Raw genomic sequence first — 22,573 nt, 5'->3', positions numbered from 1 at the left:
CTATTGCTGTTATGGCATTATTCAGGGATCGAGGGTGGAGGAAACAAATGATGTGCTGATTCTGCAGCAAACTTCCAGTCTTATGATTAGGGTTGCCAGCTCATTATTTTGATGTTGCAGACAGTAGAAAAATAAACAGGTGCACACTTCGAACAGCACATATAAATAGAAAGCACTTTTAATTGTGTTCCTGGCATGGCCTGAATGATTCCCGACTGATAATTAAAGGGAATAAAGACAGAAAAGTCACATTACAAATGAATACATACTTTTTATTTATAACCCTATTTAGTGTCAAGACGAGATCTTTGCAGGTTCTTTAAACAACATATGGCTGGCATTGATCTTTTGGCAACCCTCCTTTATATTCCTTTTCATGAAATGCATGCTCACACTAGTAAATGCAAAATACAAATGTAAGGAATAGGGGGTTCTGGAACCAGAAAAATAACAGAGGCATACAACGGTATGTAAATATACAAATGGTCTTTAAAGACCTGTGAAAAACTCGGGTGTGCCAGAGATAAGACTCCAGACACTGCCCAGCCAAGCCGGCAGCACCACACTCACTGACATACAGCCCCACAGCACTCTGATCTCACTTCAAGGGTTTCAGAGTAAATGAAGACAGCCTGGAAATGCAGCAAATAAACATCGCTGCACTTCCAGGCCATCTTCATTTACATGTACTTGCAGAGGCATTTACGCCCCTCTGGGAGGCACACTACACAGTTTGAAGACTTCTGATGTAGAGGCATTCCGAACTGATAAAGGCTTATTAACATTATTGCCGGCAATCCTGACTGATGCACTGATGAGATCACTGTTAGTCATCTTGCATATGGAGACCACTAATGTAATCTTGTCTGATATGGTCATTATTATAACACTCGTACTATTATTAGCTCAGGATGACCTTCATTTAACATAAGTAGCTATTATTACTGAAAGGTTTGGAGGCCCCTGTCCTAAGCTGACCCATTAAATTGACCATGAAAAGGAAAAATATATAAAGAACAATGACACACTGGATATGTTACGTCAGGGGTTGTCATTCACTTATCCGAGATGACATTATCAGTGCCAAAACGATAGTCATCCCTGATTCCAACTTTGGCGCGATATACCTAATTCTCATTTACAAAGCTATGGTTGAGAATTTGGTGGCCCTTGCTGTTAGGACAAGCCCCCCTAGTCAATCCAGTATTCTATTTAAGTATCCCAGGACAGTACAGTTCCCTGGTGAGAGATCCCAGAGGGTGTCTTTCAATTCCATCTCACATCTTAGTGATAATGACTGACTCAGGGGGTGGCTGTTCCACCTTCTGACCCATCAATATTGCTTATATTCAATTCTGCTCTGCCTGGCTGTCCAATGGATGCTAGGGGGTCTGACCATCCAACTCATTCCTGTTCCTCCGAGGTGTTGATCATGTCTGCTACTAACTTTAATCCATAGCTTGCTTGTGAATATTCCTCTAGTGGTCCTAACAATTACGTCCCTTTTGTGTCCAATAGTGTCATCTCAGTTGAGTTGTCTGAGAATGGTGCTCAGTGCCAGACTGGCCGGAGTAGTCACCGGGCATTTACCCAGTGGACCGCCAGGGTGGACACACACAGTAACACAATGAATACACCACAAAAAGTCTCCATGCCGGTTTCGAAAAATAGAGAAATTTATCTGAGTAAAATAAGACAAAAGCAACAAAAATCCAATCAGTAGAAGTCAAGATATGAATTTTAAAAAATGATATGCTAAAACTTAGAAGTCACTAGTGATGGAGGACAGGCTGACTATAGGACCCATGCAGGTTTTGCTGAAAAAGTACCTTGGATGGCGCAAAGCGTCAACGTTGAGGGCACAATGTGCCAACCTTGTCCACGTAGTTGGGCAGCTACATCGCCATCGAGTTTCGCTGAGATGAATTCTTTGTTGTTGAGCCCCGCAGAGCTTCGTCGTCAGGCCACACAGGCTGTGGAAGTGCTGTAGTTGAACCGGGCGATGCATCAGTTCCAATCAGTGCAAAGGTGACAATGCGTCACTTTTTTAGCAAAACAGCTGCAAAACACACATCCGACGCCCAGTACTTGGAGAGGGCACCTCAGGCAAGGGTAGAACTCACAGATGGCAGAGTAAAGCAGCACCAGCAGGATTGCAGGAAGTCTTTTGGGTCCCTGAGACTTCAGAAAACAGGAAGCAAGCCAGCAAGTTCTTGGAGATCACTCAGAGTGAAGGCAGCATCCGACTCTCCTTCAGCAGATTCAGGGAGCAGCAGGCAGCAGGGCGTCAAGCAGAAAAGTAGTCCTTCCAGAAAAGCAGTCCAGTTGAGTGCTTTAGGCAGCACAGTAGTCCTTCTAACATAGGTTCAGTTCAAGATCCAGGAGTGTTTAATTTAAGGGGGTCAGATGAGAGTCCCTTGCTCACTTTGCCACTGGATTCAAGCAAGCCGGGCTGAAGACGGCTGAAATGCCAGAAACCGGTCCTCGGAAGCTTGTTTCCGGTCCAGGGAAGACATGGCTTGGCAGTTCAGGCTGGACTGTTCCCATGAGGCACAGGGTCAGACTGATTTGCATATAGCCATGTCTGAACTGGGGTGGCAGAGTGGGCTAAAGAACGGTGATGGATTAAACCCAGATCTTTTGACTGGGTGTGAGTGTTTGATTGATTCAGATGCTCTGTCCATCACCACCCCCTTTTGTACCGCTTTTGGCCGCCATAAGTGTGGCAGTGTATGCTCAGACGTGAGTCCCTTGCTCACTTTGCCACTGGATTCAAGCAAGCCGGGCTGAAGACGGCTGGAATGCCATAAACCGGTCCTCTGAAGCTTGTTTCCGGTCTAGGGAAGACATGGCTTGGCAGTTCAGGCTGGACTGTTCCCATGAGGCACAGGGTCAGACTGATTTGCATATAGCCATGTCTGAACTGGGGTAGCAGAGTGGGCTAAAGAACAGTGGTGGATTAAACCCAGATCTTTTGACTGGGTGTGAGTGTTTGATTGATTCAGATGCTCCGTCCATCACCACTCCCTTTTGTACCGCTTTTGGCCGCCATAAGTGTGGCAGGGTATGCTCAGACGTGAGTCCCTTGCTCACTTTGCCACTGGATTCAAGCAAGCCGGGCTGAAGACGGCTGGAATGCCAGAAACCGGTCCTCGGAAGCTTGTTTCCGGTCCAGGGAAGACATGGCTTGGCAGTTCGGGCTGGACTGTTCCCATGAGGCACAGGGTCAGACTGATTTGCATATAGCCATGTCTGAACTGGGGTGGCAGAGTTGGCTAAAGAACGGTGATTGATTAAACCCAGATCTTTTGACTGGGTGTGAGTGTTTGATTGATTCAGATTCTCCGTCCATCACCACCCCCTTTTGTACCGCTATTGGCTGCTTGGTGTGTCATTCTGCTGTTCTTGATTCAGTGCTTTCATTGCAAGGCATAATGGGCTATTTTACATCTCAAAAGTACACTCTGGCATCATAAATCCAATTTTTTATTGCACAGATGCATTTTATATAGAAGGCAAACAGTATTGTTTTTTCACTTCAGCAGGATTTTCAATGCTTTAGTTCAGGCTTTAAAATGTAAGCCCGACCTATTGGCATTGCCAATGTTTGCTGTTGTTGCACTGGAACTGAGTGCAGAACTCTATTGTCTTGATGTTCCAACATCTGCGAGCACTGCTCAACAGCCTTGTAGAAATGAAAAATGAATCCAGCCTTCTCCCAGGAATGTTGTTATATGTGTAATATTTAAGTCCCTTCATTTATTGGTAATGAAGAGAGAACAATGACGGGAGAACAAGTTCAGTTCATCTTATAAAACATATAGACCATGAGACCTGAGTGGGGCCTTCGACACCGTGTCCCATGGTCTTCTATTGGAGCGACTACGGCAGTATGGTGCCGGGGGTCAGGTGATCACATTACTGGCATTTCTTCCACGGCAACAAGGAGTAAAGCAATGTTCTGCCTTGAGTCTGACTTTTATTTAAATACATGCGCCCACTAGCTGATGTGATCGAGCATCATGGCACGAAGATCATGTTGCATGCTGACGACACTCAGCTAATTTTCACTCTGGCACAGGACGAAGGCACTGCACTGGATAGTTTTAGAGTTTGTCTAGTGAATCTAGCTGACTGGATGGACATCAGCTGCTTGAAACTTAACACTGATAACACAGAAGTCCTGGTTGTGGGGAAACAACATTCAATATGGTCCTTGGTATGTTGGCCAGACAACCTAGGTTCAATACCAACGCCTAAGCCTGAAGTAAAAAATCTGGGCTTTGTATTTGATCACACCCTGTCTTGTGACAGCCAGGTAAATGCACTGGCTGGAACAAGCTTTGGCATACTAAAATACTTAGAAAAATCCTAGTGAGTGTGAGAAGCTAGCCTGGTATATGATGTCCACTAAAGTAAGTGGGCACCTTGCACCAGTCCAGACAGTATTAAATGGGGTTTGCAGTTCCTAGGGGGACGGGGAAGACAAGTCTTTCTTCATGATGCCCTCACACACCCCGAAGGATGTCATGCTTCATCATTGGGCTTTGCTCCTCGTCGGGCCGGCGATGCAATGCCCGACGGGCTCACCGTAAACGGGGCTCTTTGGCGGAGATCTTTTTGAAGAAGCCGTAGGGTGCGTAAGAGTGAGAGGGCAAGGGTACTGGACGGGTAGTGTGTATTAAAATAAATCCGGAGCAGTCCTAGCCAAAAGGTTTAATGTTAAGGTAGTTCCAGCTTGGTTAAAAGTATGTGGATGCCCTATGTGGATGCAATGTTCCTAGAGGGCTATCGATGTGAGATGGGTCGACATGTTTCGTGCCTATATTGCTCCTAACAAGTCGTGTGGCACTTCATCAGGACCTACGTGAATAACGTGGGGCACTGCTAGAAGTCTGGTTCCAAAATTATTTGGTGGTGATCAGACAACATAGAGTGACATCCTAGTAGACCTATACTGGGTGACAGAGAAAGACCTGTAGGGGTGAAAAAGAGGGAAAGAACAGACAAACACAATGGCAATTAAAACCTGAATTAACAGGGGGTGTCTGTGTTGAGACTGAGACCTAGCACATAGTTAAGTGGTGTTGTAATAGAACATGCACGAGTTGTAGACTTTGTGGCGTGCAGGTAATGGAAAAGGAAAATTAAAACCTGAATGAACAGGGGGTGTCTCTATTGAATCTAAGACCTAGCAACTAGCTGAGTGGTGTTGTAATTGAATATGCACAAGTTGACGTAGTGGCTGCAGGTAATAGTACTTATGTGGTGATAATGGTCATAGTGGTGGCCAGTGCTTATTACTTCTGCCGAATGTAGTGTGGTATTGTCCAGAGGGAAGGGTGCCCAGGAGGATGCATACTTGGCTAGGTTGAGTTCCTGTGGGGATAAAGGAACCCTCTTTAGCCAATATACAGTTTGTGCTTAAATAGTATGTGTCAATTCACAGGTTGTGTGCCGGGTGGTGATCCCACGTACACAATAAAACACATCATAACAGCAAGTGCAATTGTGTGCCGCCAAGCACGTGCCCCTAGTTAACCAGTAATCAACACGTTGTACATACATGCATGAACTAGTGGCGCTTGGGTTGGGGGTATCACCATAACTCGGCGTGGGAGCTTAGAGAAACAACAATTATGTGCACGTTATGTAGCACTGCCTAAACGCAGTGGCTATACATGAATGGTTGGCAATTACTGGGAAACCAACAACATTATCGGCACATAATGAGACACCTCTGAATCGCGTGTTACCGGTGCACCAGACGAGTTGTGAGCATGGCACCGGACGAGTTAAGGAAGTGGCACTGGACGAATTGTGGGTGTCGTTAAAAATAGAGACATGTTGTTGTACGGAATGATCCAGACAAGGCACGCACAACTCCGCACAATGTATTATTGCATACTCAGGCGGTTATCTATTTGGTGGTAGAGATGAACGCCTTGTTGTTAATAATACCTGGCAACAGGATCACTCGATAACACTACTCACCCTCAGTATAGAGGTCTACGGCTTGACGGGGGAGTCACAGAGCATGTAGTTGCTCTGAAGCTGAAAAAAGGGAAAGGCGAATTACGGTTTGTAAGAATTAGTAACAAAGCTTTCCTGAGATTCCGAACTTGCTGCAGCATTGTATACTCACGACTGGGTAGACGGCAACTAGCTGGGATCCTACCCTCGCTCTGGGCCCCGTGACTGCTGCTTCCGGGTCTGCGTATTTGAGCACAAGCCTGGCTAGAAAGGCTAGATCGCTAATCGGGCGGCCATATTGGTGGTGGCGGAGACTTCAAAGGAACTAGGGCGTGTTGTGAAATTGAAATGCTAACTATGCCTGTCATGTCACTAGTTGCAAAAAACTTTATTGAGTTTATGCGATGCGACACGGAGTTTCAGTACAGGACGGTGATGTAATTGCCATTTGTAATAGTACTTCGGAGTTTCAGTGCAAGGCGGTGATGTAATTGCCGTTTGTGATTGTACCTCGAAGGAACACTACCCTTGCTTGCCATGCCGGTATTTGGCAAAAAAACTTTAATGAGTGTATGTGATGCAACAAATAATTACAGTGCTTGCAACAGATCTTAATGAGAGTATGTGATCCAACAAAAAATTACAGTGTAAAGGTGGTGATGTAATCGTCAGTTGTGGTTATGCCTAGGGGACATTTTAGGGTCTGTGTGGCTGGTATACAGACAAAATATAGAGTAAAAAATATCGAATTACATAAATATGGACTTCAAAATATAGAATGGACAAAATATCGAATGGACAGAATTTAAGCGACCGCAGTCCTGGAGTAGGCGGAAAATGCCTTTTCCGTGTCCGCCTGCCGCGGTCACTCCGTCCGCCATATTAGGATAGTAAAGAGTGTCAAAAGTCTGTGCGCGACGGAAGAGCACGCACCGCCGCCTAACTACACCCGACCCCGCGGCGGACGTAACCAATCCAGAGACACCGCCGTACGGACTGACGTCAACGACTGTCCCCCACATCAAGATGGCGGAAAACACATATAAAACCGCTGCGGAAAAACAACCTGCCTGAACACGGCGGATTCCCCACAGCGAAGAAACCACACATAGCAGAGATACCCACCACAAGCTGCTCGCCGTCATGGACCCAGCGCTACACGCTTTCCGATACACTTCGCGATCCACCACCTGCAAGTCATGGACCATCATCGACGACGACGTAGGTACGCAACACACCATTTGCTGTCTGAAGGGGAGTACCTGCCAGGGTCGTGACATGGTGAGGGGGGGTTTCATGTTTGAGAAACCACATCACATCGCAAATAGATATCCACAATTGGAGTACACAAGCAGGAATGACAACGACAAACCACGACACATGATTGACTTGCTTTATTATACATAATAGGGGTATAATCACTGAGCATGCAAGAGCATGGGCACTGGGTACAACAGATCAGGTACATCAGAGGCAGCACATGAGAGGGGCTAAGTGCATCAACAGTCCATGGCATCGAGCAGGTACATCAGAGACAGCACATGAGAGGGGCTAAGTGCATCAACAGTCCATTGCATCGAACAGATAGATCAGAGGTAGCACATGAGAGGGGCTAAGTGCATCAACAGTCCATTGCATCGAACAGGTACATCAGAGGCAGCACATGAGATGGGCTAAATGCATCAACAGTCCATGGCAACGAACAGGTACATCAGAGGCAGCACATGAGAGGGCAGACTGCAGTATCAGAACAGCAACAGGGCATTGTGGCCAACAGAGCAGGGACATCAGAGGCAGCACATGAGAGGGGCACAGGGCATCAACGGTCCATGGCAAGGCACAGAGCAGGTACATCAGAGGCAGCACGTGAGAGGGGCCAAGTGCATCAACAGTCCATGGCATCGAACAGGTACATCAGAGGCAGCACATGGGAGGGGCTAAGTGCATCAACAGTCCATTGCAACAAACAGGTACATCAGAGGCAGCACATGAGAGGGCAGACTGCAGTATCAGAACACCAACAGGGCATTGTGGCCAACAGAGCAGGGACATCAGAGGCAGCACATGAGAGGGCAGACTGCAGTATCAGAACAGCAACAGGGCATTGTGGCCAACAGAGCAGGTACATCAGAGGCAGCACATGAGAGGGGCTAAGTGCATCAACAGTCCATTGCATTGAACAGGTACATCAGAGGCAGCACATGAGAGGGGCACAGAGCATCAACACTCCATTGAACCAAACAGGTACATCAGAGGCAGCACATGAGAGGGCAGACTGCAGTATCAGAACACCAACAGGGCATTGTGGCCAACAGAGCAGGGACATCAGAGCCAGCACATGAGAGGGCAGACTGCAGTATCAGAACACCAACAGGGCATTGTGGCCAACAGAGCAGGTACATCAGAGGCAGCACATGAGAGGGGCTAAGTGCATCAACAGTCCATTGCATCAAACAGGTACATCAGAGGCAGCACATGAGAGGGGCACAGAGCATCAACAGTCCATGGCAAGGCACAGAGCAAGTACATCGGCAGCACATGATAGGGGCTAAGTGCATCATCAGTCCATGGCATCGAACAGGTACATCAGAGGCAGCACATGAGAGGGCAGACTGCAGTATCAGAACAGCAACAGGGCATTGTGGCCAACAGAGCAGGTACATCAGAGGCAGCACATGAGAGGGGCTTAGTGCATCAACAGTCCATTGCATCAAACAGGTACATCAGAGGCAGCACATGAGAGGGGCACAGAGCATCAACAGTCCATGGCAAGGCACAGAGCAAGTACATCGGCAGCACATGATAGGGGCTAAGTGCATCATCAGTCCATGGCATCGAACAGGTACATCAGAGGCAGCACATGAGAGGGCAGACTGCAGTATCAGAACAGCAACAGGGCATTGTGGCCAACAGAGCAGGTACATCAGAGGCAGCACATGAGAGGGCAGACTGCAGTATCAGAACAGCAACAGGGCATTGTGGCCAACAGAGCAGGTACATCAGAGGCAGCACATGAGAGGGGCTAAGTGCATCAACAGTCCATTGCATCGAACAGGTACATCAGAGGCAGCACATGAGAGGGGCACAGAGCATCAACAGTCCATTGCATCGAACAGGTACATCAGAGGCAGCAAATGAGAGGGCAGACTGCAGTATCAGAACACCAACAGGGCATTGTGGCCAACAGAGCAGGGACATCAGAGGCAGCACATGAGAGGGCAGACTGCAGTATCAGAACAGCAACAGGGCATTGTTGCCAACAGAGCAGGGACATCAGAGGCAGCACATGAGAGGGGCTAAGTGCATCAACAGTCCATTGCATCGAACAGGTACATCAGAGGCAGCACATGAGAGGGCAGACTGCAGTATCAGAACAGCAACAGGGCATTGTGGCCAACAGAGCAGGGACATCAGAGGCAGCACATGAAAGGGGCTAAGTGCATCAACAGTCCATTGCATCGAACAGGTACATCAGAGGCAGCACATGAGAGGGCAGACTGCAAAATCAGAACACCAACAGGGCATTGTGGCCAACAGAGCAGGGACATCAGAGGCAGCACAAGTACGTGGTGCAAGGTACGCGTCCCAAGGACAAGAACAATGCAAGTCTGGTTACAATGGACAATCTACACACCAAGTCAAATTACATGTGAGTGAAGGTAAATACACCTCACATCACGGAGCTGGTGGACTGCCTGAACTACTTGCCCTTGACACACTGGTAGCACCAGAAACTGGAGCGTGAGACACAGCCACAGCTCTAGTGACTGACACATGAGCCATAGACCCAGACACACTGCCAGCACCAGAAACTGGAGTGTGAGACACAGCCACAGCTCTAGTGACTGACACATGAGCCATAGACCCAGACACACTGCCAGCACCAGACATAGGAGTGTGAGACACAGCCACAGCCCTAGTGACTGACACTTGAGCCATAGACCCAGACACACTGCCAGCACCAGAACCATGAGTGTGACACACAGCCACAGATATAGTGACTGACACATGAGCCATAGACCCAGACACACTGCCAGCACCCGAAACAGAAGTGTGAGACACAGCCACAGCTCTAGTGACTGACACATGAGCCATCGACCCAGACATACTGCCAGCACCAAACATAGGAGTGTGAGACACAGCCACAGCTCTAGTGACTGACACATGAGCCATCGACTCAGACACACTGCCAGCACCAGACATAGGAGTGTGAGACACAGCCACAGCCCTAGTGACTGACACATGAGTCATAGACCCAGACACACTGCCAGCACCAGAACGTGGAGTGTCACACACAGCCACAGCTCTACTGACTGACACATGAGCCATAACCCAGACACACTGCCAGCACCAGAAACAGGAGAGGGCACAACTGAGACAGTGCCACTACATGATGCATGACAGCAAGCAACAGACACAGTGCCACTATCTGACAACTGAGAGTGAACCTCTGAAGCGCCACTGGGAACACCCAAATGATGAGCCACAGGGCTGTATGGGCCAGGAGGCAGGGTGGCTCTGGGAGCTGGGGAGAGCTGTACTGGAGCGACATCGGGGTGGTCAGGTGTCAATGGTGTGTGTCTACGTTTCTTAGGGATATGTGAGGGCACCCTGGACATGACAGGACTGGCAAGTGGTGCGGACTCTAATGAAATATCACCCACCAAAGGTGGAGCATCTGCTGCTGGGGGTCTGCTCTCTGGGGACGTGCTGGACCCTGCTTGTCGTTTGCTGTGTGCCTGCCTTCTGGCCTCTGCATCATGTGTAATGGAGGATGCAACAACAGGGTACTCCTTCCTCTGCTTCTGACGGGCCTGGATGGAAGTGGAGGTATGGGGGTACTCCGCCGCGGAGACATCTGTTTTCCGTTCCTTCAACAACATCAGCCTCAGTGCAGCCAGGGGTGATGTATGCCTGTCCTTGATGGAGCTAGTGTCTATGGGAGAAGCCTTGTCCTTTGGATGTGCCTTGGCCATAGGAGGAGTCTTGTCTCTGGACTTTCCCTGTTCCCTGGACGCTGCCCTGTCCCTGGCAGCAGACTTGTCCTTTGTAGTGTACCTGTCTCTAGAAGACACCTTGTCCCTGGGTGTGTCCCTGCCCTTGGGAGATGCCCCTTCCTCTGTAGTGTGCCTGTCCCTGGGAGTGTCCCTCCCCTTCGGAGATGCCCCTTCCTCTGTAGTGTGCCTGTCCCTGGGAGTGTCCCTGCTCTTGGGAGTGGCCCCTTCCTTAGTTTTGTCCTTGTCCCTGCTCTTTTGAGGTGCCTTAGTCTTTGTAGTGTCCTTGTCCCTGCTTTTGGGAGTCGCCCCTTCCTTAGTAGTGTCCTTGTCCTTGGGAGTGTCCCTGCTCTTTTGAGGTGCCTTTGTCTTTGTAGTGTCCTTGTCCAAGGGAGTATCCCTGGACTTGGGAGTATCCCTTGCCTTGGGAGTATCTTTTATGTGGGATGCCTGTGTAGCATGTGAAGGCATTTCCCCCAACACCACTTGGGGATCCTGTGTGTGAACTCCAGTGTATCTCACGTCGTCTTTGGTAACAGATTTTCCTGTCCTAGGGGATGGTGTCTGTGCCCTCCGTGCCCTGCTGAACTGCTTGTGGCTGCTTCTAGTGCAATAACCTTTAAAAGAGTCCTGGTCAGAATATTCACTCCCCCCTGAGACATCAAGTGGTGTAGATGGGGGAACAGAAGTAGCACCCTGTCTATGCGACTGTACAATGGCAGAAGACACAGTGTTTGCCAATGACTGAACTGTCCTGTGTAGACCAGCAACATCGCCATGCATCCCTTCCATGAATGCCACCACCTGCCCCAACTTCCTATCGTGGTCTTGGAATGCATTGATCATGTTGGTCTGCCCCACACACAGCTGCCGCAGCAGATCAACAGCCTCAGCACAAAGTGCACTTTGTATCACCGGGGCAGGGGCAGCGGTGCCTGCACCGAACGCCACTCTGCTCCCCCTACTTCTGCGTGCACGAGCAGTACTTGGTGCAGTTGGAGGCAGTGTGGGCCCTGTGTGCTGTGTCCCGACCGAAGGTGTTGATTGCCCACTCCTTGTCTGTGACAACAGTGCTGACTCACCAACACTGTCAGAAGATGAGGATGCTGGTGTCTCGACATGCGAGTCCTCAGGGACGGTCCTGTCCCCCTCTCCGGGGCTGCCCTCTTCTGTGTCAGTCTGCTTGTGTGTGATGTCTGATCCGGATGCATTGCCAACACTCATCTCCGTCGTCTGTGGCTCAGTGCCCTCTGCCAAAGCTGAAATAGAGAGAAAAGAGATGTAAGTAAGTGCCACACTCACGTACAGTAGGACAACAAATCCCAAATTCCATTTCAGACAAAGAACATGTAGCCCCCATCCTGCACACGTCCCACCCCTACCAGTCATCCTCACATGAAATAACCGGTGGTGGCCGTGAAACATGTACATCATACGAACAGGGCAAGTGCATGTAGATCTGCACACATGTCTTGCCATGGGACCACAGACCTCTACGGCATGTCCTTGAACCCTCAACTACTAAGCAAGTGGCGTGTCAACATGGCGGACATGGATGCCACATTACACTCCGCTAATGGCACCAACATGGTATTCCTGCAAAACATATGCACCACGGAAGTCACTACTGTGTCTGAGCACCAATACATGCATTGCACTCCCAAGTAACATACACAGACAGTCTACTTACCGCTAGTTTGCTGTTGACCCACACTCAGCTGGGCGGACAGGTCAGGATGCGTCACAACAATGATACGGTGCATAAGAGGGGTCATGGTGCGTCGGGCCAGGCGTGTCGTTCTTGGAATCATCCCCAGTGTCATCTCCGCTACATTCTTGCTAAGCCTGGATATGTCGTCCCAGCGCTTGTGGCAGTGTGTGTGTCATCTATTGCACATCCCCACTGCCCGTACATCACGTGCTATGGTCCTCCACACGGCCTTGCGAAGGTGCAGCTTTACCTACCAGGATGGGAGACAAGAGGGTAACGTAAGTGGACAGTATGACATGCACAAACTACGTAGAAACACGTATCTACATGCAGCTATGCTCTGCACAACACATGTGAAGGTCCCACGGCACACCGGCAGGCTTACAGAAGACAGGAGCCACTGACCACCACAGAGCCAACAACATGTACACCACTGCACTTACCACCTGTCCGGGTGCACCGTAGAGCTGTTCGTAGTGGCTGAGCACACCGGCCACAAGAACATCTAGTTCCGCTGCGGTGAAGGGACGAGACCGGATCTCTTGCACTCTCTGCATGGCAAGGTCCTGGACTGTGGCACTACAGCAGCAGTCGTTGGTCAGCTCAGCAGCAGCAGGTCGAGGTGATGGTCACAGGCACCAGTCGTTGGTCGGCTCAGCAGCAGCAGGTTGAGGTGATGGTCACAGGCAGCAGTCGTTGGTCAGCTCAGCAGCAGCAGGTCGAGGTGATGGTCACAGGCAGCAGCCGTTGGTCACCTCAGCAGCAGCAGGTCGAGGTGATGGTCACAGGCAGCAGTCGTTGGTCAGCTCAGCAGCAGCAGGTCGAGGTGATGGTCACAGGCAGCACTGGATCACAGCAGTGAATGTGTGATTTTGGAAATCACACATATATAGGGCCCTGAGACCATGTGAGTGGCATACGTCGGCAGCAATTGGTTCCCCCTGGATGCCTCTTTCAAAAAGGGCCAATGACTGGCCCTGGTGTGGCGGTGCACGGATTCCGCTATTTCGATTGGGCATACGCGCCCCGCGTTAACTCTTCCCATTGGCTGCATGTGCACGGACCGTCACGGTCACACATCGGCAACCACATGTGCGTGCTTCCGGGACGGATGCTTCCTTTGCAACAATGTTCAATCAGAGGCGCCACCATGGCGGTGCACGCATTCCGCGGGGGAGGTGCAGGCCAACACATCCTTGTGATGATGAAATTCGAAATGGCAGTTCATGACCCCCCTTACAGTCACATTGATCATCCACCGTACACTGACCGGTCACCCACCACCGTGCCAACCCGGTCCAAAACCGCCGTGCTAGGCCACTCACCCACCACCGGCCATGGACGGTCCACAACCGCCGTGCCAGGCCAGTCACCCACCACCATGCCCGCCCGGTCAACAACCACCGTGCCAGCCCGGTCCACAACCGCCGTGCCAGGCCAGTCACCCACCACCATCCCAACCCGGTCCGCAACCGCCGTGCCAGGCCACTCACCCACCACCGGCCACGGGTGGTCAACAACCGCCGTGCCAGGCCAGTCACCCACCGCCTGGTGTTGACTGGCCTGGCACGGCGGTGGGTGACTGGCCTGGCACGGCGGTTGTGGACCGGTGGTGGGTGAGTGGCCTGGCATGGCGGTTGTGGATCGGGTTGGCACGGTGGTGGGTGACCGGCCGGTGTACAGTGGATGATGCAATGTGACTGTAAGGGGGGTCATGAACTGCCATTTCGAATTTCATCATCACAAGGATGTGTTGGCCTGCACCTCCCCCGTGGAATGCGTGCACCGCCATGGTGGCACCTCTGATTGAACATTGTTGCAAAAGAAGCATCCGTCCCAGAAGCGCGCACATGCGGTTGCCGATGTGTGACCGTGACGGTCCGTGCACATGCAGCCAATGGGAAGAGGTAACGCGGGGTGCGTATGCCCAATCGAAAATAGTGGAAGCAGTGCACCGCCATGGCGGTGCCACTGATTGTATATTTTTCAATGCTGCACCGTGGTGGATAGTCCACACATGCGTTATGAGGGTTGTGACTGTGATGGCGAAACTGCATATGTCATGCACTATATCATGTGTGTTCATACTATGCCCAATGATGTGCACACAATGTGCTACACATGTGCATGTCGACGTGTTGACGTCTTGTATTTCCCTACACACGTTTCAACTTCTTCACATCAACAGAGTACATCAAGGCTGTCTGGCCACATTCAGAATCTGTTGTCAGTGTGTGGTTTGTGTGTGCAAGTAACAATGGTGGGGGTACACTGCATTCTGTGTATGCGTATGTGTGTTGCCTCTTGTGCGACCATGCATGTCATGTGAGGATGCTCACCATTGTAGGTGTGGTCATTGGTGCATGATGACATGGAGTGTGTGTAGCATTATCGTGTTGTGTTTGCACGTGCATGTGTGTCTGTGATGAGGCTTGTCCTCATTTGGGTCCTTAAGCATGTCTTGTTGGCAGTAATTTTGACATGTGAGTAATTTGCATTGTACATGTTGACACACATCATGTTGCTAGTGGCTGCACATTGTTTTTACGCTACTCCGTATTGTAGGTAATTTCAGAGATGTCACACATATGGCAATTGTCGACAACATTTATCATTTTGCTAGTGTTGGCCTACATGTGATTGGGTTGCACACCTATGTGTTGTTGGTAAATTGACATCTACTACATCTACTCCCACACAGGAGGGCTCCAAATGTGCATCGCCCATACACTGTGTTGGAGGATATGGTTGACAAGGAGGTGATCAGGAAATTCCGGCTTGATCGACGTAGATTGCTGGAGCTTGTAGACCAATTTTCTCCTCATCTGCAGCCACGAAAAACATATCCTGGTTCCATTACACCCACAGCAAAGGTGATGGTGGCACTACACTTTTTTGCAACTGGCACCTTTCAGTACACAGTTGGACATGCCAGGGGAATGTCACAGTCCATGTTCAGCATGGTACTGCGGGATGTTCTAAAAGCCATGATGCTTTACAAGGATGAATACATCCATTTTCCACGGCCGGCAGAGTTGGCAGCAGTCAAAGCAGACTTCTATGCACTGGGCCAGATACCACACGTAGTGGGTTCCATTGATGGCACCCATATCGGTCTCATTCCACCATGGGCACGTGAGCCGGTACATAGAAATCGGAAGCACTTCCATTCGCTCAACGTGCATGTGGTGTGCCTGGCCGACAACATCATATCCCATGTGTGTGCAAGATTTCCAGGCTCCACACATGACTCCCACATCATGCGGAGCAGCATTGTCCCCCAACTGATGGCAAATCTGCGTCCAGAACGTGCGTGGCTTGTTGGTGAGTATGCTGTGGGGACAGTTGTGTTTTCTGTGTGGCATGGGGTAGCCACCAATTCTGGTTGTGATATTTGTGTCTGTCGTCCCCCTACATAGGCGACTCTGCGTACCCAAACTGGCCGTGGCTGCTGAGTCCCATACGTAATCCAACAACAGCGGGTGAAATGCGAGACAATGAAACCCATGGAAGGACACGTAGAGTGGTGGAAGGTACTTTTCGGACTGCTAAAGTCTAGGTTTCGGTGCCTGGATAAGACCGGAGGGGCCCTGCCTTACTCACCAGGCAAAGTATGCAGGATCGTGATTGCCTGCTGCATGCTCCACAACCTGGCCTTGCGCAATGACATTGAACTGATCTTGGACCCTGAAGACCAACAAGTTCCTCGGCCTCCCATCCCACCCATGTCGACTGATGAGGATAGTGGTGAGGAGGAAGGTGTGGACCAGAGGCGTCAGCTCATTGATCGCTATTTCCCTTGAATGTGAGTAACTACCTCTTGTGCCGGTTGACAATGCGTTATGTATGTTTGCTGGTGGTGTGTGGATGTGGTGTTCATCAGCTGGCTGTTCTGGTATGTCATGTTTGCATGTGTGTGTGTGGTAATTTTTGTGTACATGCAAATCTCCATGATGTGTGTCCTCTCATCCACTGATTTGGTGATGAGTGTGGTTTGTGGGATGTTGCACTGCAGTGTGTTGTGATGGGTGTGAATCAGTTTCCTGACGTGTGTTTGTTGTCTCTCTTTTTCCCTAGGTCATTCCGCACCTGGTGACGACTGTTTCTGAGTCAATAATGTGATTAAAACATGGAGGCAACACATCATTGAGTGTTTAACTGAAATTTATTTACAGGTTGTGAATTGATGCTGGTGGATATTTACAAGTAAGTGTTGGGTGGGGGAGTGTAAGTTGAAGGTCATGGTAGATGAAAAGACCGTGGTGACACCACATTGGGTGATGTCCAGCTAGTCCAGCAGACCTGTGCCAATACTTGGCGTAGTGGGACAGGATAGTTTGCGGGTGGATGGCAGCCTCAGGCAGTGTTAGAGTCATTGGCGCCCTTCTTTGAGCGGGTAGATTGAGCATCCCCACTGCTCTCACCTACTTCCAGCCTTGGACGGCCCCTCCGTCTTGGAGCCGGAATGGAGTCAGCTGGGGGGGCAGGTTGGTCAGGGGCCACATCAGTGTCCATGGGCTCAGTTGGCAGTGGTGGTGGTGTTGGTGACCGTGGCGGCTGGGCACTTGGCTGAGGTGGGGGTGGTGTAGTGCAGGATAACCCGTCCCTCCACAGCGCTGTTTGCTGGCCGATGAGGTCCACTATTTGCCCTAAGCGGCTGTCAATGGACCGCAACAGATTACTGTTCTCAACCGAGTCCTGGTGGGCACGATCAGCCTGTTCCTGCCCACGCTCACAGGAGGCCTGGACTCTGGCTAGGGCATCCAGTGATTCAGCGCCAGGATGGGGTGGGTGTCCTTCCCCAGCTCGCCGGTGAGAAACACTCCTGCTTGGATGATGTGGCCTCAGCTCTCTCCTTTCCCGTCCACTCTCCCTGCTTGGCTGGGATGTAGATGGCCCTGCGTCGTGCGGTGGGTCAGGCAGGGTGGCACAGGCAGGAGTGGTGGTACTGGTGGTGGTGGAGGTGGTGGTGGTGGCTGTACAGCTCACTATGGCAGGTGTTGCTGGAGTGACACAGGCCAAGGTTGTGGAGGCAAGGATGTCCAGTGAGCCTGATGGCCCTGGGAGTGTGCTTGAGCCCGCTCCGTCCTCCGCACTGGAGCTGGCTGTGGGATTGTCCCCAGAGAGTCCTGGATGTGAGTGAGGCGACTGTTGCGGCCGGTTGCTCGTTTCGCCAGTCAAGTTGGGATCACCTGAGGGACAAGATTTTCATGATCAATACTGTGGACATGACATGTTTTATTTATCATACATTACATTTCACTGACCTCTCACACACCCCACCCACCTCTCAACACACACCACCTCCACCCTCCCTGTGGACATGGGGGCCTGTTGGGAGTTGTAGTAGTGACCTCTCACACACCCCACCCGCCTCTCAACACACACCACCTCCACCCTCCCTGTGGACATGGGGACCTGTTGGGAGTTGTAGTAGTGACCTCTCACACACCCCACCCACCTCCACCCTCCCTGTGGACATGGGGGCCTGTTGGGAGTTGTAGTGGTGACCTCTCACACACCCCACCCGCCTCTCAACACACACCACCTCCACCCTCCCTGTGGACATGGGGGCCTGTTGGGAGTTGTAGTGGTGACCTCTCACACACCCCACCCGCCTCTCAACACACACCACCTCCACCCACCCTTTGGACATGGGGGCCTGTTGGGAGTTGTAGTAGTGAGCTCTCGCACACCCCACCCACCTCTCAACACACACAACCTCCACCCTCCCTGTGGACATGGGGGCCTGTTGGGAGTTGTAGTAGTGAGCTCTCGCACACCCCACCCGCCTCTCAACACACACCTCCTCCACCATCTCTGTGGACATGGGGGCCTGTTGGGAGTTGTAGTAGTGACCTCTCGCACACCCCACCCACCTCCACCCTCCCTGTGGACATGGGGGCCTGTTGGTAATTGTAGTAGTGACCTCTCGCACACCCCACCCGCCTCTCAACACTCACCACCTCCACCCCCCTGTGGACATTGGGGCCTGTTGGGAGTTGTAGTAGTGACCTCTCACACACCCCACCCACCTCCACCCTCCCTGTGGACATGGGGGCCTGTTGGGAGTTGTAGTAGTGACTTTTCGCACACCCTACCCACCACCACCCTCCCTGTGGACATGGGGGCCTGTTGGGAGTTGTAGTAGTGACCTCTCAAACACCCCACCCGCCTCTCAACACACACCACCTCCACCCTCCCTGTGGACAAGGGGGCGTGTTGGGAGTTGTAGAAGTTGCTCTCGAACACCCCACCCACCTCCACCCTCCCGGTGGACATGGGGGCCTGTTGGAAGTTGTAGAAGTGACCTCTCGCACACCCCACCCGCCTCTCAACACACACCACCTCCACCCTCCCTGTGGACATGGGGGCCTGTTGGGAGTTGTAGTAGTGACCTCGCACACACCCCACCCACCTCCACCCTCCTTGTGGACATGGGGGCCTGTTGGGAGTTGTAGTAGTGACCTCTCACACACCCCACCCACCACCACCCTCCCTGTGGACATGGGGGCCTGTTGGGAGTTGTAGTAGTGAGCTCTCACACACCCCACCCACCACCACCCTCCCTGTGGACATGGGGGCCTGTTGGGAGTTGTAGTAGTGACCTCTCACACACCCCACCCGCCTCTCAACACACACCACCTCCACCCTCCCTGTGGACATGGGGGCCTGTTGGGAGTTGTAGTAGTGACCTCTCACACACCCCACCCACCACCACCCTCCTTGTGGACATGGGGGCCTGTTGGGAGTTGTAGTAGTGACCTCTCGCACACCCTACCCGCCTCTCAACAAACACCACCTCCACCCTCCCTGTGGACATGGGGGCCTGTTGGGAGTTGTAGTAGTGACCTCTCCCACACCCCACCCACCACCACCCTCCCTGTGGACATGGGGCCTGTTGGGAGTTGTAGTAGTGACCTCTCGCACACCCCACCCACCTCTCAACACACACCACCTCCACCCTCCCTGTGGATATGGGGGCCTGTTGGGAGTTGTAGTAGTGACCTCTCACACACCCCACACACCACCACCCTCCCTGTGGACATGGGGGCCTGTTGGGAGTTGTAGTAGTGACCTCTCACACACACCACCCACCTCCACCCTCCCTGTGGACATGGGGGCCTGTTGGGAGTTGTAGTAGTGAGCTCTCACACACCCCACCCACCACCACCCTCCCTGTGGACATGGGGGCCTGTTGGGAGTTATAGTAGTGACCTCTCACACACCCCACCCACCTATACCCTCCCTGTGGACATGGGGGCCTGTTGGGAGTTGTAGTAGTGACCTCTCACACACCCACCCACCACCACCCTTCCTGTGGACATGGGGGCCTGTTGGGAGTTGTAGTAGTGAGCTCTCACACACCCCACCCACCACCACCCTCCCTGTGGACATGGGGGCCTGTTGGGAGTTGTAGTAGTGACCTCTCACACACCCCACCCACCACCACCCTCCCTGTGCACATGGGGCCCTGTTGGGAGTCGTTCACATTTTGGTTAGTATGTGGCCCACATGCATGGGTTGGGGCCTGGGAGATGTGTCTTCTCAGTTGTGTGTGGCAGGCCATGTTGGTGTGATAGTGGTGCTTGGTTTGTACTTACCAGCCTCTTCTCCTTCGTCAATGCCTTCCAGGCTCTCTGGGTGCAGTATGCCCAGCACCCTTTCCTCCCAATCAATATACGGTAGGGGCTCCGGGGGTGTGCCGCCGCCAGTGTGGTGTGCTTGCAGGTGGTTTTTAGCACGGATGCCTTTGACCCTGGTTTTTAGGTCAGGCCACCGCCTCTGGATCTCGTGCTTTGTCCTTGGCACGGTCCCTGACGCATTCACCCGACTTACTATCCTGTCCCACATGTGGTTTTTTGTTGCCACGGTGGTCTGCTGGACTAGTGTTCCGAATATGTGGGGCTCAACACGGATGATTTCATCCACCATGACCTTCAACTCTGTCTCAGTGAATTTAGGGTTTTTCTTAGGTGCCATGGTGTGTGGTGATCAAGGTGTGGGTGGAGTGGGTTGGGAAGTGCAGGTGTGTGGTGTTTAGGAATGGTGTGGTGGGTGTTTGTGTGGTGGGTGTGTTTGTGTGCTGGTTGTATGTGTGAAATTTGTGTCTGCTGTCCGTCGTATTGGGCCTCTTGCTAGCAACTATGGTGTGATGCAAAGGATTGTGGTAGTGGGTGGGAATCATTTTATACTCTTTGTCGTGGTTGTGTCCCAATGGTTGTTGCCAGTCAGGTGCTAGGTGGGTGTGTTGACTTGTGTGGATTTGTAGGTGCTTGGGAGGGTGTCATTGTGGCTTGTGATTGGTGTAGGTGTTTCAGGTGGGTGGTTGTCCTGTTTTGTGTGTTTTGTATTTACTTCCGTCAGCCATTTTGAAAATGGTTTGACGGTAGGGATGGTGTTCGTGTTGGCCTTCTGCTGGGATGCACCGTTTATCGTTGCATTGTTTCGGCTGCCGTCGTGGATGGAGGTGAGTTCCGTAGGACTGGCGGCGTTATCCTAATCGCGGGCATGGGGCCTCCGCAGGTATTGCGGTGGCTGTTCCCGCGGTCATGTTCGTCCGCGGAGGTCGGTGTTTCTTAGGTTCCGTCCGCTTGCGGCGGTCTCAGGTGTACTCCGTCCGCCGCGGACGGAGTTTGATGTGGTCCGTCGGCCGCAGTCGGAGTTTCGTTCCATTATTATCCTAATCGCAACGGCGGTTTATCCGCAGAGCGGTCCGGAGTATCTTGGCCACTTCCTTGGCGGACGGAACCCGTTTCCGTCCGCGATCCCAATCGGCTCCTAAAGTCTGCAAAAATATTGAATTTAAGGTAAGTAATGTAATATCGATTTTTATAAATATAGAAAGTAAAAATAGCGAAGTATATAATATAGGTTATTAAAATATATCAAATGTTTAATACTATCAAATTTTTTAAAGTGTTTTGTATGTTAGTATATGTGTGAAAAGTGTATATTTTTTTGTAATTAATTTTAAGTAATGAATTTTATGTTATTTATTTTTTGCGTAATTTAATTCTGTAGCGGGTTGTGGGTTTATAGGGGAATAGGGTGGGAAGTAATTTAATTATATGAAATACATTAATAATTTTTATAAATTATTAATTATTTTTAATTTTTATTTTACGTTTTAGTAATGTAGCGGGTTGTGCGTTTACAGGGGAATAGGGTGGGAAGTAATTTAATTGTAATTAATTGAATATTTTAATTTATTTAATGGTATTTATGTTGAATAAATTGTTAATTATTTTTTAATTGGTAATTAATTAATTTTTAATTGGTAATTATTTTTAATTAATTGATTAATTGATAATTATGTGAATTTTATTAAATTGTTTTCTGTAGCGGGTTTTGGGTTTATAGGGGAATAGGGTGGGAAGTAATTTAATTATAATTAATTACATTTTTTAATTTGTATACTGGTATTTATTTTGAATAAATTGTTAATTGATTTTTAATTGGTAATTAATTAATTTTTGATTGGTAATTCATTTATATTAATTGATTAAATGATAATTATGTGAATGTTATTAATTTATTTTCCATAGCGGGTTGTGGGTTTATAGGGGAATAGGGTGGAAAGTTACTTTATTGTAATTAATTAAATGTTTTTATTTATTTATTGGTATTTATTTTGAATTATTGGTAATTAAATTTTATTTGTTATTTAATTAACTGTAAATTGGTAATTAATGTGTATTAATAGTTAATGAATTTTAATAATTAATATATTGTTTTAATTGATTAATTATTATATTATATTAAATTGGTATTTACTTTTAATACATTTTTTATTGGTATTGGTATTTAATTTATTTTTATTAATATATTAAACATTTACTTTCCCTACTAATAAGCTCACTAGAGTGGGAATAGTAATTTTTACCCCTACGCT

Source organism: Lissotriton vulgaris, chromosome 6 (genome assembly GCF_964263255.1).
Source record: "Lissotriton vulgaris chromosome 6, aLisVul1.2, whole genome shotgun sequence".
NCBI lineage: Eukaryota > Metazoa > Chordata > Amphibia > Caudata > Salamandridae > Lissotriton > Lissotriton vulgaris.
This window is presented reverse-complemented; position numbering follows the sequence as displayed.